The sequence below is a fragment of the Physella acuta genome, unplaced genomic scaffold, assembly GCF_028476545.2.
Source record: "Physella acuta isolate Inbredline_101_S28 unplaced genomic scaffold, ASM2847654v3 ptg002000l, whole genome shotgun sequence".
Classification (NCBI taxonomy): Eukaryota; Metazoa; Mollusca; class Gastropoda; family Physidae; genus Physella; species Physella acuta.
In genome coordinates this window covers 73397-91745 of record NW_026733505.1, presented here as the reverse complement: position 1 = coordinate 91745, position 18349 = coordinate 73397, and positions in this window count along the sequence as shown.

Sequence of the window (18349 nt, the reverse complement as noted above, 5' to 3'; positions counted from 1 at the left end):
GTGTTTCTATGACAACGTTGTCACATTGTGTTTTAAATGGAGTGTACAGCGCAACACAATATGAATAGCAAAGTAAAGAAATTTAATGACAACTCTATAATATTTTAGCTCACAAGAAAACGTATGCTAGACTCTTCCACAGCATTTCCTTATAGATTAATTTTACCTTAATACATTCAATTGACTTGTCAAGATCAGGTAAGTTTACTATATTGATAGATTACATATGTTCTTTTGACCTTAATATAGCACATCGACTATGTACAGACTTTGGTAATAGTAAAATTGAATGATGTTTACAATAATATTTCGTTATCGTTAAACTAATTAAAATGAATTTAATCCCCTTCCATTATATATATATATATATATATATATATATATATATATATATATATACATGTAATAATATATTGTACATTTATTATCACTTTATCGTGCCACCACAATAGCAGGAAACAGTTCACTTTATTTAAAGGCTATTTTCGTATAATTTTAATTAACCCACGTTTTGTCAATAAGTGACTCTCTACAAGTTCATTGAATCGTAAACTCATGTATAGATTTCATAATCTTAGCATCCCTTGTGTTTTTTCGACAGTATTTAATGGGAAGTAACAATTACGGTGTCTATTTCTTTTTTCGGACCTCATGTAAGCACAGGCATGTGACTTGTGCGTTAATGGGAAAGTGTAATTGCATAAACTAATTATAGAAAAGGTACCTCAGTAAAAACTTTTTACAAATAAGTAGAAGCCACTTAGTACTGGTGGGAGTGGGCTTGCTAGTGGAGGTGTTGCCACTTAGTACTTGATCTTGAGGGTATAGGGGGGAGGTGGGGTGGGGCTTGGCACAATTTTAGATATACGTGGAAATGCCCTACGGTCAGACCTAGTTTTAAGCCTAGAGATTTTACGTTTTTTTCATGGTTTATGATTTTACTAAAATACTTTGTTTTTTAAACTTGTGTGAACACATTATATAGATGTTTTCTCTTTGTTTATGCATATATTAAATCCAAATACATATAGTTCGAAAGAGGATAAATAACTGTCTCAACGCATATCTTGGACTTTTTTCTGAAACATGGTCGTCATGGCAATATATTGTCTAACATAGATGTTACGTTCTGGTTAGTTTCAACTCAAGAACGACTTGTGTTTACGTTCAATACTTTTATTCGGTACAGATTAACTCGTATTAACTGCTACCAACTAATTCCCTTATACCCCCCAATGGTTCACTCGCGCTTTTATTTGAACGATGCTTCTCCTACTATCAAGGCGGCACACTATATTGTTATAAGAGGAGCTATAAAGTTTATCACTTGGGTTCAACACATAGCCTCTGACTTTGTCTCAAGTAAAACTGTATAGATAGTTATAATTGTAATATAGTATAAAGACTACTTAATTAGGTAATTGACATGGGATTTTAAGGTCGAATGGTAGAGTTTATAACTTCTAACCTGAAAGTCTCGTGTTCGAATCGGGAATCAAGTCGGGTCGGTTTATTGTCCCTGAGTCCACCCAGTTCTTATGAGTACCTGCTTCAACTTAGGGAAAGTTGCTCGTAGAAATAAATAAAACTATAGATCACCATTAAAACATGTTGAAAGGACACCCTATTCAAATGTATTAATACATATTTATTGTTTAATTAATACTGAATTACAACGGAACAAAATAATTTGAACTATGTTTCACCTACTATCATGGCGGCATACTGTATGGCTATAAGATGAGCATATACAGTTTATCACACTTAACAGTACACAAACACTGTTAAATCTTTCACAATTCATGTAATATGTTAAACATGTGAGCTGAGTTTTATTTAATGAAATCTCGTCGTCTCTCGCCCTCCAACACTATTGAGACCTTACAAGATGAAATAAAAGGTAAAAGACAATTTAAGGGAGACTGTATCAGCTGAGGAAACGATATAATACGGGATTTGTCCTGACGTGTACAAGGAATATCTGCTTTTTGTTTCTCGGTTAAAAGCTACTTCATTTTTCTATAACATATCAGTTACATACATACTGTTGCTTATATCTAAAAGTTGTTAAGGCTGAAGAATAATTTGTTAACACATTGACGAGCAGTGGACTTTTATCACAGATTAATCCGAATAAATCTAAAGTTTTCAAATGAAATAATTATAACAGCGATAGTTCATAATTTATATTTAAATAAAACTAATTATTATTCTTTTTTTATCAATTTATGCCATCACTCACATTTGGACTAGCCCAGGGGTCGGCAACCTGCGGCTCGCGAGCCGCATGCGGCTCTTTTGATATCAAGATGCGGCTCTCCAGCTCCTTGAACAAATACTAATAATCTTAATTAAAAAAAAATATATTTGAAATTAAAAAAATGTTAGTGGCTCTTTAAAACCAGGGAAATTTTGAAAATTGTAACTTGTGGCTCTTCCGCTTCAAAAGGTTGCCGACCCATGGACTAGCCTAAATAAAAACCTAATTATCAAAAGTATTTGCAAACAGCTGAATTACACAACAACACCTATTAATTTTGAACAATCACACGTCTATAAGTTGCTCACTTATATTAGCTAATGTTTTAATATTAAATCAAAATGGAAACAAATACATGAACTTTTTAAAAAGACATAAAGTCAATTCTAATTCTCAATAAAAATTATTTTCTCTAAAGAAATAATATAATAGCATTTAAATTTATAATTTAAATGTTTCACTAAGCATAAAGTTAAACTATTATTTAATTTTAAAGGCTGCATCCCTTGAAAGCAATGGTTTATCAATATGGGAAGTAACTCGGAAAAATAACAGTTGACCTGTTCCAGTGCTCTGGGTGTATGTTAAAGTAGACAACAAAATGTTTGGCATGCTTGTTTTCTTCATAGGATGGTTATGAGAATGTTAATAGATTTGCTTTTGTAATTAAATGTTGTAGTGAGGGATGGTTGACGGTTTGTCTGTAAAGATGGTAAAACTTCAACTGTCGGTGTGTGGAATTATGTTGACTCATGGTCCTGTTTTGATAATTATTCTTAGTCCTTTGAGCAGTGTGTCGTTTTTGAGTGCGGTAGGGACCCATCTGGTTGTACCGTTGATTTTGTCCTTATGGTAGATTGTGAAGTGTAGTGAGTAAGGTCTGTATTGTTTAGTTGTGTTATTCAGTTCTGCCACGTTAAAGCTTTCTGACGAGAAGAACCATGTGTCTCCTCGTCCGTAGTTCATTAGCAATATTTGGTGTGAGCTGATGTAGTTCATTAGCAATATTTGGTGTGAGCTGATGTAGTTCATTAGCAATATTTGGTGTGGGCTGATGTAGTTCATTAGCAATATTTGGTGTGAGCTGATGTAGTTCATTAGCAATATTTGGTGTGAGCTGATGTAGTTCATTAGCAATATTTGGTGTGAGCTGATGTAGTTCACTAGCAATATTTGGTGTGGGCTGATGTAGTTCATTAGCAATATTGGTTGTGGGCTGATGTAGTTCATTAGCAATATTTGGTGTAAGCTGATGAGTTTTTGGATGATGTGTCCACGCAGATTGACATGACCATTAGTTTGAATTACCCCCTGCATGACTGTGCTGGAGTTGGTTGGGTGGAGAAAAGATCTGGGCTTTCATCTTCAGGTAGTTCAATTGAGAGAATTGTTGAGTTTGTGGCATCTGAAAAGGTGGGGCCCAAGATTTCATTAAGCCACCCGAAACGTAGTCATTGTGGCTCATCTCCCAGGCTCTCGCCTTAGAGGGAACATCAAAGGGCGCAATCTCTTTGTTGGTGCTGGTAATTTTTGAATATGCCATGAATATATTAGAGTAAATAAAGTTCAATTCTGTAAGTGGCGGGCGGACAGACCGCGAACCCTTGTGCTGAACAGTGAGACAATAGAGTTGAGGCTTGATCAGGCATTTGCTCAACATCCCGGCAATACTAACTTTAGAAATGATCCCTTAAAACAGGGGTCGGCAACCTTTTAAGACGGAAGAGCCAAAAGTTACAATTTTCAAAATGTCCTAGTTTTTAAAGAGCCACTAAAATGTTTATTTTATTTTATTTGTTTTTCTTAATAGGATTAGGTAAATAAATTGTATTTGTTATTTAAAATAAATATCTTAAAATATGAGAAAAATATTTATTCATATAAAATATACACCTGTTTCGCCAGAGTAATAAACTTTATAATCAAATAATATAACTATAGAATAGGACTATCGCAATCCACTATCTATAGAAGCTGTTTACGGATATCACCGGCTCAGAAGGCGTCTCACATTAGCCAGGTAGGCCTCAACAAACTCCGACCAAATGGTTTGGATATCGGTTTGATTATCGTGTTTCGGCCGCTACTGTCCTTTGGTTCTCGCAGGGCTTATCTTCCACTCCACTGATGCAGGGTAAATTCGTACCCCACCGTAATGACAAAAATACTACGTCACTAAGGTCAAACTAATGCATACTAACAGGTAGGAGAATGCATTCTAAATAAAATAACACTCTCCATTTAACTTTAACTATATTCGAAAGGGTCGGCACTTGGACAGTGGCAAGCATAGTAGAGTCGCCATGGGGCTAGTCACAGCATAACTGTTGGGCTGGTGTCCGCGCGACTGTTGGCTGTCCGTGTACTCTCTACTCCACCTATTCTCTCTGTTCTTTGATTAGTGTTTGTATTCTGTTTAAAGTTAGATTTCTTTACGGTATAATATTTGCTTCGAGTTTTGATTATGAAACAATATAGATCTAACTATTAATATTTGTGCAATAAGCTGGAGAGCAGTTTCTTCCAGGTATCTCTTCGTGAGGAGGGGGGGGGGGGGGGGGAGGGCGCTGCTGGGGGGGCCGCATCTTGGCTTCTCGAGGGCCGCATGCGGTTGCCGATCCCTACTAAACACGCTTTTTTTTTCAGGCGAGGCAATACATTTTTTATAAACACTTCACCTGAGTTGTGCACCTTACTTCAATGCCAAAGGAAACGCGAAATGTAATCAGGGGAGGCGACCCATTTTAATCTATGCTTTACCTGTTTAACTGAGTTATGTACCTTATATCGACTAGTTCTTTCCCAACTGTTATCTGAACAAAAGGAATCCAATTTTTGAACATTTGTCTTTCCACGAACTTCACAAACAGTTGTTCGAGTTGTTGCTCAACCAAAGTCCATCATGACGTCAGACTGGGTCGTGTGACCTGAATGACGTCAGCGCGAGTTCTGTGTGAGCGGTGTCTGGGACAATTTGACGAACTGCTCGATGCCACACCTGCACTTGCAAAAATAACACTTTATCTACTGTCCAAATAGCAACTGATATTATCAAATATTAAACTTCAAAGAAATATTTTGTAACATATTTCAGGTGTTTAAGTTTTATTAATTTTTGACGTGCAAATAGAGTTTAGAAACAAAAATAAATTCTTTCACAATCTTGCTGATAAAATATTTATTTTGTTTGTAATATTGATACAATTATACCATAATATAATATTTAAATGATCTTTATTTTAATACATAGTTGTGTTGATATGTTTAAGTTGTATCCCTTGATTTTATTAATTTTTTATAAAGGGAAGTAATAAAATACATGTCGATTTTGTGAGGCAGCTCTATTTTAAACACCACAAGTTATATTGCAAGTTAATATGTCTTTCGTAGTTAAAAAGCTTCGAGCAATATTATTATATTTTGTGGCAATCTAACGTTTATGCAACATTCTCAAATATAGTGTGTAAATAGGGTTTAGAGTTAGGGTAACTTTATAACGTCTGTATAGAATGAGACACTTATAGCAACATTATAAAATGTCCGTGGATTGAGAGGTACAGAGTGTACTAAACATTGCCAAAACTGTGAATCTTTAAAGCTTTTGGTAACATTGTCACGTGTGTGTTGAGCTGTAAGTGCAGCTCAATTTAATGGCACTGTATGTGGAATGGAGTATTTTAGGCAGCATTCTCACAAAGGTTATATAAGCTGATTAAGACATCTTTATCACATTTTATTTAATAGATCCGATGGATGTATTGTCAATTCTTAGTTTGAATAGTGTTTCTAAGAAAACGTCAGATGTTTTTATAAACTGGAGTGTATAGGACAACACTGTATATATAGTTAAGTAAAGAAAATCAAAGACGACTTTATCATAGTTTAGGTCGCATGTTACACTTTTTAGGACAATCGAACTTTTTTCTGGAAATTGGTTAAAGCAAGCAAGAAAAGGTCATTGAAGAATAACTAATTTAATAAAAGTAAAATATACATTGCGTTTTTATAGTCAGTGTTTGTATTAGCTATTGCTTAAGAGAAGGTGCCTATCGTAAAGACCTGTAATAGCTATAGCTACAACTTGTTTACCTTGGATAATTATATTTCTGTTTACATATCAGTCTGTCATTGTGTTACTTTCGTATGAGGTACGTCTGATGTGGTGGTGTTAGCTGTGGTTGCTGTTCAGTTGTTATGTTTGAGGCTTGTGGTGTCAAGCTGTGGCGTGATTACATTCAGTGTTGTTGTTTGTGATGTTAGTTGAGCTGTTGCGATTACCTGTTGAGGTGGGTTGATGTGTGGTTGGGTGCATTGGTTTGTCCAGTGTTGTGTAGTTGAGCAATATTGGCAGGTTTTTTTTTTTTTTTTTGCCTCTGCTTGCCTTAGAATATATGTAGCTTTGTGTTTCTAATTTAATTAAAAATAATGTTGAAAGTCTGATATTAATTATATATGGTAAATCAAAAATATTTGAAAACATTCGAATTCAAGTAACAATGTTAGTATCGTTAGTTTGAAAATAATAATTACTGATGTACATACTATTATTTAAGAAATCTACAAAGCTTTCATTTTAATTAAATAATACAAATAATTAATAATTAAGCATACTGAACAAGTAACAAAAAAATTGGAAAGTAAAATATAAATTCAATGAATGCTGATTGACATATTTATTGGATTCTTCATTCGACTTATGCTGACTTTGTAGATTTATATTGATAGCTAATACTTTGGCTCCCGACGTGTGCAAATTATAAAGGATTTTAGTTTTGTAAAATATGAGCTCACTTTCTGAAAAATACTTAAAAGTCGGGAGGGGAGGGGGTATCTTCTTCTACTTCGATCTTAATTTTTAGTGTTGGAAGGGATCGAGCCTTATCTGCCAGAGGGTTTGAACTCGAGACTTTTTCGAATTTATCAACCATGACCTTTTACCGACTCGACCACAATTCCATCACAATTAAGGATACGTGTCAACTGGTTATGCACCATTGAGGCCATTGACTCCAATTTCAGCCTTTTTGGATTTGGTTCCATAGTCTTTGTCCAACCAAGAACAAACTACAAGGCAGCAGTTGTTTGGTATTGGAGTTGTCTCTCCTAGAAGAGTGGCTGTCCCCAGCTAACGAGCCTCATCTGCCCGGGGGTTCGAACTCGAGACGCCGCCCCCCGAGAGGGGTATACATACATGGATGGTTGGTTGAAGGGGAAGGGAGATTCAGATAAATAAATGGGCTATCTAAATGTAAACATTGATGTTAGTTTGATTACAATTGTGATATATACTTGTACCTGATGTCGGAAGGGTGTATATTATATTTAAGGGTGCCTGCTGAAAATAGAGAGAGTTGAGAAAAAAATACGCAGAAAAACATCCTTTCATTATGATCATCCACGCATCTACATATACCTCAGTCCTTTTTATTGATTTGTTAATACAATTTTTAAAAATTAATTATTGTATTAGTCATTTAAAAAAAATGAATTTCTTTTTTGCTTTTTATGTTGCAATCCTTGGTTGTTTTATTTGTATACATGGCAAGTAACTAGAACAATGTAAAAATTATATTTCACACCACAAGTTAAAAAAAAAATAAACTTGTTAAAAAGAAAATATATTTAAGTAAGCCTGGGGTCGGCAACCATTTGAGACGGAAGAGCCAAAAGTTACGATCTACACATTTTTGAAAGAGCCACTAACATGTATATGTGCAATTCGGTATTGGAAAGCAATAAATCCATTGTCATGATGCTGGCCACAGCACAGTTGTGGGGCTGGGCCTAATGACAAGCGGCTGTCAGCTATTCATTATTTTTAATTTGTTGAATGTTATGTTCTTTTCTTACATCACAATATTTTTTAGTTTTGAAAATAAAAAAAAATATAATTATTCTGGAACTGCGAGCCGCATCCGGACATCAAAAGAGCCGCATCCGGACATCAAAAGAGCCGCATCCGGACATCAAAAGAGCCGCATCCCGACATCAAAAGAGCCGCATCCGGACATCAAAAGAGCCGAATGTTGCCGATCCCTGACGTAGGCTAACAAGCACCGGACAACTTTATTACATTGGGTGTTGAATAAGAAATACAGAATGTTGGGTAAAGATTGGTATGTATAGTTGAGGGTTTATTACAATACATCAAGTTATAGGCTGTGTTAGAGGAAACGTTGTTACAGTGTGTGTTAGAATTGAGTAAATCGTGTTCAAATAAGATAGTTACTGATGGTATTATCATATTAGGAAGTTCATTAGGCAACATACATGTGTTATTAAAATTAAGTTAGCTGATGACTTGCAAAAGGTATTGCTACAACTTGTTCACCTCAACTATTGATGTTTATGTTTCCATACCAGTCTGTGGCTGTGTGACATTGGTGTAAGGTACGTATGGTGTAGTGGTGTTAGCTGTGGTTGCTGTTCAGTTGCTATGTTTGAGGTTTGTGGTGTAAAGATGTGGCGTAATTGCATTCAGTGCTGTTGTTTGCGATGTTTGTTGAGGTTGGTTGATGTGTAGATGAGCAGTGTTGGCAGGCTTTTTTTTACGTTGGATGGCCGGTAAGATATTTACATATGTCGTTGGGTCTTTGTAATTAACCCATATTCTGCTAGCGTCCCACTTATGGGACGCTTGTAAAAAAAATTGCTAAAATTTATTAAAAACTAATTAAAACACAAACTATGTTTCATTGTATTTGAAAATGGTTAGACTATTGAATTTGTGTGTGTTTTGTGAAAAGAATTAATTTAGAAAAATGTTATAGCGCCGGATTTGCAGGACTTGTCAAAATGGCGGAAAAAAGAAAACATGCGCACAGGAAAATGCATATCTTCTAAAATATTAACATTTTAAGTGCAAAATACATTTGAAACTTGTAGCAGTACCATATTTCTATCTGATAAAAATTTAAGAATAAAATTTTTTTTTTACTACTTCGTTATATCAAGTGTACAACAAGCGTCCCATAAGTGGGACGCTAGCAACGAATGGCCCCATGTAGATTGTTACACAAACGTCACATTTATTGGACACAAGCGAGAAACACAGATGCAAATGTTTATGTTTAATGGTTATTTATGGTGAAACAATTGTTGACTTTGTTAACTGTGGACTTTGGGGTGTTAAGTAGTATTTATAGATATTTAATTATGACCTTGACCTATATTTATGCTGATTGTTACACAAACGTCACACAGGTGCAAATATTTATGTTAAATGGTTATTTATGGTGAAACAATTGTTGACTTTGTTAACTGTGGACTTTGGGGTGTTAAGTAGTATTTATAGATATTTAATTATGACCTTGAGCTATATTTTCTTATATATTATTGTATTAAAAAATTGCAAATATTGAAAAACTTACATTTTATTTTTAAGTTTTCAGAATTACACTTACTGAAGTATTTAATACCATTGAATACAAACTAATTTAGTATTGCTGTAAATTTACTAGCGCGTGATATTAAAATTATAACACACCAGAATAATAACAATGGCCACGATTTAGGTGAAATGATTCAGTCATGTGGTTTGGTTAACTCTCTTCCTATAAGAGTGCTCAAGCTACATATAGCAGAAATGTGAATTAGCTGTGTACAGTTGTCATGCCCCAATAATATTCCCCTCCAAAGGTTCCTGATACAGTTTTACTTTGTTAGCTTTTTAAGGAGATTCCTGGTGTTAGATTGTGAGCTGTTCGCATAGTGAGGTGCATACATGGATGAGAGCCATGAACACTCAATACAAGCCACCAGAGACGGATCCGTGCACTAGAAATAAGATGTCTGATGTCCAGTGAGGGGGGGGGGGGGGGATAGCGAGGGTAACAAAAGAGAAGATGGCTGGATGACATCTGGGACTGCACCGGATCATCTTTTGCAAATTCACTGAGGGCAGAGTTTCTTTCAGGCATCATTTCGGAGGAGGGGGGGTGGCTCTGCCCCCAGAACAAAATGGAATTTATATACAAAACATACTTTTACCAATGTCCACCCTTCACCTGAAATTTAAGTCCCCACCCCTGAAAATTTCAAGTACGCCCCCCAAAAAAATCAATTATTTATATTTAGTTATATAACAGTTTCGATGAATAATAACAATATTTGTGATCATGTGTGTATAATTAGATGTACTAGTCACAGATTTACTTATTTCCAAGTGTTGTTCACTTTGATGGATGCTAGATTGAAAGAAAACTAGACTTTTGAACATAATTTCTGCATTTTAGACCATGGTATGGCTAACCCAATTGATCATTATCAGTATTTTTAGCTGTCCTAAACAATGTAATCATTGGTCTAACAATACAAAATCAAAATACAGCTTAATTTACCAGTGATTAGCCATATTTCGTGATAAATGATTTTATTTTTCAATAAATGTACATGGGGACGTTCGTTGCTAGCGTCCCACTTATGGGACGTTTTTTAAAAAATCGATATTTAAAAAAGTATTGATTTAAAAAAAAAATCCATAGTCATTCCTTCAATCAGTGTCCAAAAGCTAAACCATATCAAAAAATTATTAAAATTTGAGACCTTGGGATAATATGGGTTAAATGTAATGTAGTGTGTAATGCTTGAAGTTTTTGTTGTTTTTTTTTCTGGATAGATTTAATTACGATGTTGCATTTTTTTTTTTTTTTTTTTTTTTTGCATAAATATGAACTTATAAATTTTGGCAACTTTTGTAAACGCTAATTATTAGAAATAATTACTAATATATGGATTGTTCAAGAGATATTTACATTGGTTTTACTTTTAAGCATACACACATTTTAAAAAAAAGTATCAAGTATAAAAAAAAAGTAAAACATTTTTTTTTGGACATAAAAATATAAATTTAACTTAGTTCATTTTTTCATAATGTGTAAATGCAAATTAATTTTTTCAGTACTTGTTAATACATCTTATTGTATTTCCAGGTAGCATCCCTTGTCATTTTCAATTGTATAAATGGGAAGTAACTAGCACCATGTTAAATTGTTTTTCACACCGCCAATTTAAAAACATAAGCGTACAATCAAAATATTTTATGTAGGTTTACAAGAACCGGTCAACATTGGTACATCATGTAAGGAAAAAGAAAAACATTAGGTATGGCAATCATTTTTTTGTAAAGTTGTGTGATTATTGCAATACGATGACAGTAAAAGCTAAATGAAGAGTTCTAAGTAGTTTTACAGGAAACGTTGTTACTTTGTATTTCATAATTGAGAGTTTTGAACAGCCCAGGATGTTTTGTTTAGGTAAAAGTTATTGAGGACATCATCATATTAGGAAGTTTAATAAACAACATAAACATCTAATTAATATCTAGTTAGCTGATGACTTAATTTATTTTCCAGCAGATGAAATATGATCTGTATGTTTTTGTTAACCAAAAATTCATATGTAATATACATAATGGATATGTAGATGCTTGATAATCGTTTATATTGATTGCCTGTAAAAAGAACGCAACATATGAAGAAGAAAAATTGACTGTAAAAATGTGACTTATTTTCTATTCATTTAAAGAAAACGTGTTTAGTGTTTAACCGGCTAGAAATCACCTATTGTCTTAGAGTGTAATTGTGTTTAATAACCCTATATGTACCAGTCGGATCCAAACTTGATTTATCAAAATTAAATGCGTTTACCTATAATGTGATTAGAGTTAATAAACATGCTCAAATAAAAGCTTGTGCAATGATCGTCAGAGTTTCTTCCAGGCATCTTAACAGAGTCCGCCCCCCCCCCCCCCGAAGAAAGTATACCGCCCCCCCCCCCCGAAAATTTCAAGTGCCCCCCCCCCCCCCCCCGGAGAAAAAAGTCTGGAAGAAAAATTGATGATCGTTTTCCCAAAGGCCAATGTTTAAAAAAACAAGAGAGATTAAATGTAAGCTACTTCTCGATAGAACACGTGTCCGAACTATTTGAAAAATAGCATACACATATTAAGATAAAGAATCAAAGTCATGGTCTATATTTCGTTGAAATTTAATCAATACCTGTTGAATGTATTTTTTAGATAACGGAAACAAAATGTGTAATAAAAAGATGATACAAAATAAAACATTCTTAAGGCTGAAGAATAATTTGTTAACACATTGACAAACAGTGGACTTTTATCACAGATTAATCCGAATAAATCAAACGTCTACACATGGAATATTTAGTACAGCAATAGTTAATAATTCAAATGTTTAAAAAAAAACTATCAAAAGAATTAAATACGAGAGTGAAAGAACAGTGCATTAATTGGTTAATCGGAATTTTATGAAGCCTCTATATTAATTTAAATAAAGAGTTGATACAAATCTATGTATAAATTTTACTAGAATTTAAAACCATAGACAGTTTTATAAAACACTGATTAAATTCGAATTATCCCTCTTCTAAAAGATACGTATTTATTATAGTTAATGCATTTTATTTAAAAGTAAATTGGAAATAAAAAAAGTCTTTTCTAACACTCATAAATATTATTAAGAATTCGCAATAGTTTTACTGCTCAGTTAAAAACAAAACAATCCGATTTCAATTAGCTGTATTTCATACAAATGTTTTCGTACACATTCACATTTCACCATTTAGATTTTTAAATTACGGGTTGAATTCCTTGAAAACAATGAAGCGTTGTAATGGGAAGTAACTAACAAAAAGTGATAGTCGACCTGTTCCAGTGAACAACTGTATATTGAAAACCTTAGCTCGTTAAGATGATGTTTAACAATAAATATAAACCAAATAGACGTGGTGCTAACATACTTCCAACACACATCCGATGTCGTCACATCCGTGTTGTGGAGAAAACTACAGACCTGTCTTGTTTACATTTGGGACTTGGAATCAAATACAGACAATTGGTGATGGTGTAGTTTCCATGGACGGCATCACAGTTTACTGTATATTGTAGAATAAAGGCATCCAACAATATGATGTTTCCAAGATGGTCTCTATTTGTACTGGAACACATCAGTCAAGCTTCCTAGATAGTATCGCTTTAAAAGCAATACAGTTTAAATTTACATTTAATTTAATTTATTTTTATGTTAAAAACCTTGGCTCGTTAGAGTAGACTAAAAAAACATGGTGCTAACATACTTCGAACACATTTCTGAGGTCGTCACATCCGTGTCGTTAATAAAACTATAGAAATGTATTGTTTACATTTAGGGCATTGAGTCAAATACAGACGATTGGTGTAGGTTAAGCTTCTATGAACAGAATCACAGTTTACTGTCTATTCTACATTACAGTCACCCAACAATGTGACGTTACCAAGATGGTCTCCATATGGACTGGACCGCATAAAACATACGTCAATGTCACTGGAAAGTGTCGTTACAGCTGAGAAGCGATACAGAAATCTAAACTAAAAAGTAGAACGTTCTTATCAGAGATCTGGTAAATCAGATACACTGGCATAACTTTGTGCTATTGCTGATCCTTTATTTAGTTAAACATTATTTTATTAAACATTTAAATATTATTTGCGTACAATTATGCTTTGATTCTATCATCTGTAGTTTAAAGTAGATCTTTAAAGCTTACATTTAAAAATGTTCATTAATCCTGATATGATCAATGTAGCTTTAATAGAAGACGTCAATAAATGCAGTTAGAGAAGGATGTTCTAGTCTGAATTTGAATGATGTAGTAAACTGTTCGGTGCTGGCAGTTGTCTAGGGCGCTATCTATACAGGGGCGCAACAATGTGTAATCGCGATTAGTAAAAATACGTATTCATAATTAGCTTAGTTTATATTATATAAACTATATGCTGGGTAATATACACAGAAGAAGCGATCGATTTCGGCGCCCTGGGTGATATATCAATGTTGCGCCCCCTCCACAAATTAAGCCTAAATAATTACAGTTATTCGCCCCCCCCCCCCCCCCCCATTCAGCACCCGCTCATTTAAATGGATCGTGGCGCTTTTTACCAGTCACTTTGTCTTTTTATTTTGGTGTCACACAATTGATGCAGAATACAATTAAATATGTCCGTAATGCCACAGACTAGTCTAATTTCTTTACTTCGACTGTATGTAATTCAGTAATGAGCTTTTTATATTATTATCAACCACATTTGACGCTCCTTTTGGGTATTTATTTATTTATTTATTTTTTTTTTAACGGAGAAAAGTAAAAACAAAAGCACTCCCTCAAAATAAGTTAAAACTCAAAATGCAAGCAGTGACACCTTTTCGGTGTAATTATGACACCTTTTCGGTGTAATTATGACACCTTTTCGGTGTAATTATGTAGATTTTCAAACCACACCAACATTATTTGAGCAGGTGGAATCATTTGGCAGATTAAAAAAAAAAATTCATCTTGTTATTAATCGAAAATGCTGGCAACATCATGGGAAGCAGATAATTGTATTCGTGTCAACTTAGTTTCTACTTCTTTTAGCTCAGGAATTAACGCCGCTGTTCGTTTTCAGGAGATTTAAAGATGCCAAGAAATATCTTCTTTCAAATGTTATTTATTTCACATTCAGATTCACAGACCACATTTTGATTACAATTTGAAGCAGATAATACAATGTCAAACTTGTGTTTGAAACAATATAAAAGTACAGAAGAAGTTTAAGGATAGACACCACGGATATAATTGTTTTATTTTATTTAACATGTTTTAGTGTGGTTAATAGATTTATGTGTAACTAGTTGTTAACCAATAGACAACAATAATATATAGCAGCCAATAGCAGTACTTGTTTCCATGGAAACCACGAAAATGTTATTGTTTTATGAAACGATGATTAGTTAGCACAATGTAGGGACAGGGTTAAATAGAAAACGGGAACTGTTGATGACGTCATAGATTTGCTGTGATGGTGGTGTTTAAGAAAGTTTATTATCTATATAGAGCTGTAATGTTCAGTCATGAACATACGGTATATTTTTTTTCTAAGGGGATCGTCTATTCTTATATACGCCTGATACAGCGTGTGAAATCAACACAAAAGCTCCAATGCAATAATATAATACATTTTTTTATGTATACATCAAGTCGACTCATAGCGTAACTACGTCATAACACATGTAGTGCAGCTTTGTGTTTCTCTACCGATGTCTTGAGCACACAAAAGGTAAATGTGGTGTGTGTTAGGCTATGGAACATGTGTAAGTGTATTGCAAGTTGTATGAATATCTGCAAGGCATGGGGAAGGGGGTTATCTATAACATGTGTGTTGTATCCTCCCCTCCCGGACGCTATACATTGTCACGAAAAGCCAACCCCGCTCCACCCCCTTATTTAATACAACGTAAAACTTCATAATGCAACACACTTATCATTGCTATTTACTAGAACATTTATAGCAATCGCAAAATAACGACTGCAATTCAGTTTACTAACATTAACTGTAAGTGTGACGTTACACTTTCTAACTCCCCCTCACTATTCCGCCCCCAACCTCCAACACCCCTCGCTCCTCACCCAACCCGAAAATGTGTCCCGTCTTGGTTGGATCACCATATGCGTTGCTGAGTATAAAGATGGTTTTAGCGTTGTACATTTATTTGAAAAATGTTTTGTAATCAAAATATATATTTCTATTATGTTAAGTATTGTCATGATGCAAACTTAACTATATTTAGAAGATAGGAAACCAGTTAAAGAAATACAAGAAATACAATCAATCGAATTCCCCCGACCAATTAAAAACGAACTGACCGTGGTCACGTGTGACGGTCAACTGATCAATCAAAGCGTAATGGCAGTTGGTGGTTCGAACGTGTAGTAAACAGTTGGACCTTATATTGTTAGGGGATTGTTAGTAGTGGTTGATTTGCTAGATTTGAGAGTACATAGTAAATATTTTATTCAAATAGAAAATCAGAGGCAGTCAGTAGAATTACAGTGTAGGACAGTAGAGTTAGAATTATGAATACATTGTTCATGCAGACATTAAATAAACTTTAAAATTCAAAATGTGTCAAGTGTTGTTTTTTTTTTTTTTGTTTTTTTTTTTTACCATTTTTACTTTTTCGTATATACGAAGTATAGAGAAAATATTGTAAACGTTAAAAAAAATCGAGATCTCGACGTTTTACACCTCACTGATACGGAAAAACATAATTTTGCAATCTTGTCCGTATGTCTATGTGTCTGTGTGTGTGTATGTGTGTCTGTGTGTAAACACGATTACTTGAGTACCGTTACAGCTAGGTTGATGACATTTCATTTATAAGTATTTTATCAAAATCGTAGATCTGTATCAACTTTTGAACGATTTCCGATAACCGGAAGTGGTGCTTTTTCTACTTTGAATTTTTCAAAAGCGTATAACTTGAGTACTATTTCAGATAGATAAATGAAATTTCACATGTAAGTAAAAGATCTAATTCTCTACGGAAGTACTAATGTACGCTATTTCAAATTTCTCAAAAAAATATTGTAAATTTATAAAGTACTAATAATATCCCGCACTATTATGCACATTTTATTAGGCGTTCGTTTGGGGTGCAATTCTTTTTTTTAATAGATTCCATTCTATTATACAAAGTTTAAGTAATTAAAAATGGATTACACATATTGTCCATGTACTGAGTTACCATCACTCGTAGTTTTATATTAGCATATCCGAGAAAGTTTAGGGGAGATCACTCCCAGTTTATTTGATGTTCGAAACTATGTACATAATTTGATGTTGATGTAAAGTAAAGTTTCGCTTTTTTTAAGCCTGACGGTCTATGGGGCAAGTGAAGTTGAGTTCACGGTTTCTGTGACCTTTCAACACTCTGGTCAGCCGCCTTTCCTTTCCCTAACGTGAGTTAGGTACCCATGAGAGTTGGGTGGACTCAGGGACGGTCTACTGACTTGAACCCGGATTCGAACTCGAGACTTTCGGGTTAGCAGTCCAGCTCTCTACCGGTAGACCACTCCGTCTTTTTATTTTAAAACAACTTAAACAACTTGTATATACATCCAAGAATCAGACGACAAAGTTCTAAATAATTGGAATTATCACAACTTGTAAAATTTTGTATTTAAAATCGTAAAGTGTTTATAAATCATAATTTATTTAGTATAAATTATACTCCTAAAGCTTGAAGAAAATAGTCATTATTTTCTTTTTTTAATTATATTTAGTTTAAATTAGATAAATTATACTTTATGATTTTTCTTGTCAATTCTTTTCTTTAATATGATAAAATAATTTTAAAATAATTTTAAGAACTGTAGTTTAAAGTTTTTTCCCATGTTAGCTAAAATCTATTATAAAGACAGTAGCTCGAACAATAAGTATTAAAAAAACCAACAACGCAGTATAACCCTCTCAATTTAACAAGCGTTAAGTTATATGTATGTACAATTTCAGTAATCGTATGCTAATTTTTGGATGTGCATGTAGTCTCAGTTTATAATTAAAGAATATTTGAAACCAGTGATAGTAATAGTATACATAACTTATGTTATAAATAACTTACATAAAATAATGTATACATAATATAAACAAGACACGTGTGTTTTACTGTTAAACATAGGTAGATACAACGTAATGTATATACTACAAACATGTTTTATTTATAACTCTTGTATTATTTAATGTACAGGTAATTAACAGCTTTATTTCTATTCAGATGACGCCTCATCGTCAGGTGCTAGGGGTGAGGATCATCGCGACAAGATTTGGATAAAGCTGGGGTAACTCCACGAAGTTCTTTTACACAAAGCTTTTTATATATTATATAATGAATGATACATCTCTCGATTAACATACTACATTTAAAAATGTAACCTTTATATATGTCCGTGTAAACTAAATAGTTCATATATTATAACCGTTATATTTCAGAAATATTTATTTGAATACATTTAGATTAATAGAAGAAGCACATACGTGAGAGTGGCTGTTCGAAATGGATTATCTGAACTTGAATGAGGTAGTCGTCTGGTAGATGGTTGTTTAATTTAATACCAACACTGCAATAATTTGATCAAAAGCAGACAGACAATCAAATACCACATGGGAAACAGTGGTGGAACTAGAAAAAAAGGGCCACCCCGCAAAGAAATTTTTTGGGCCCCATATATATATATATATATATATATATATATATATATATATATATATATATA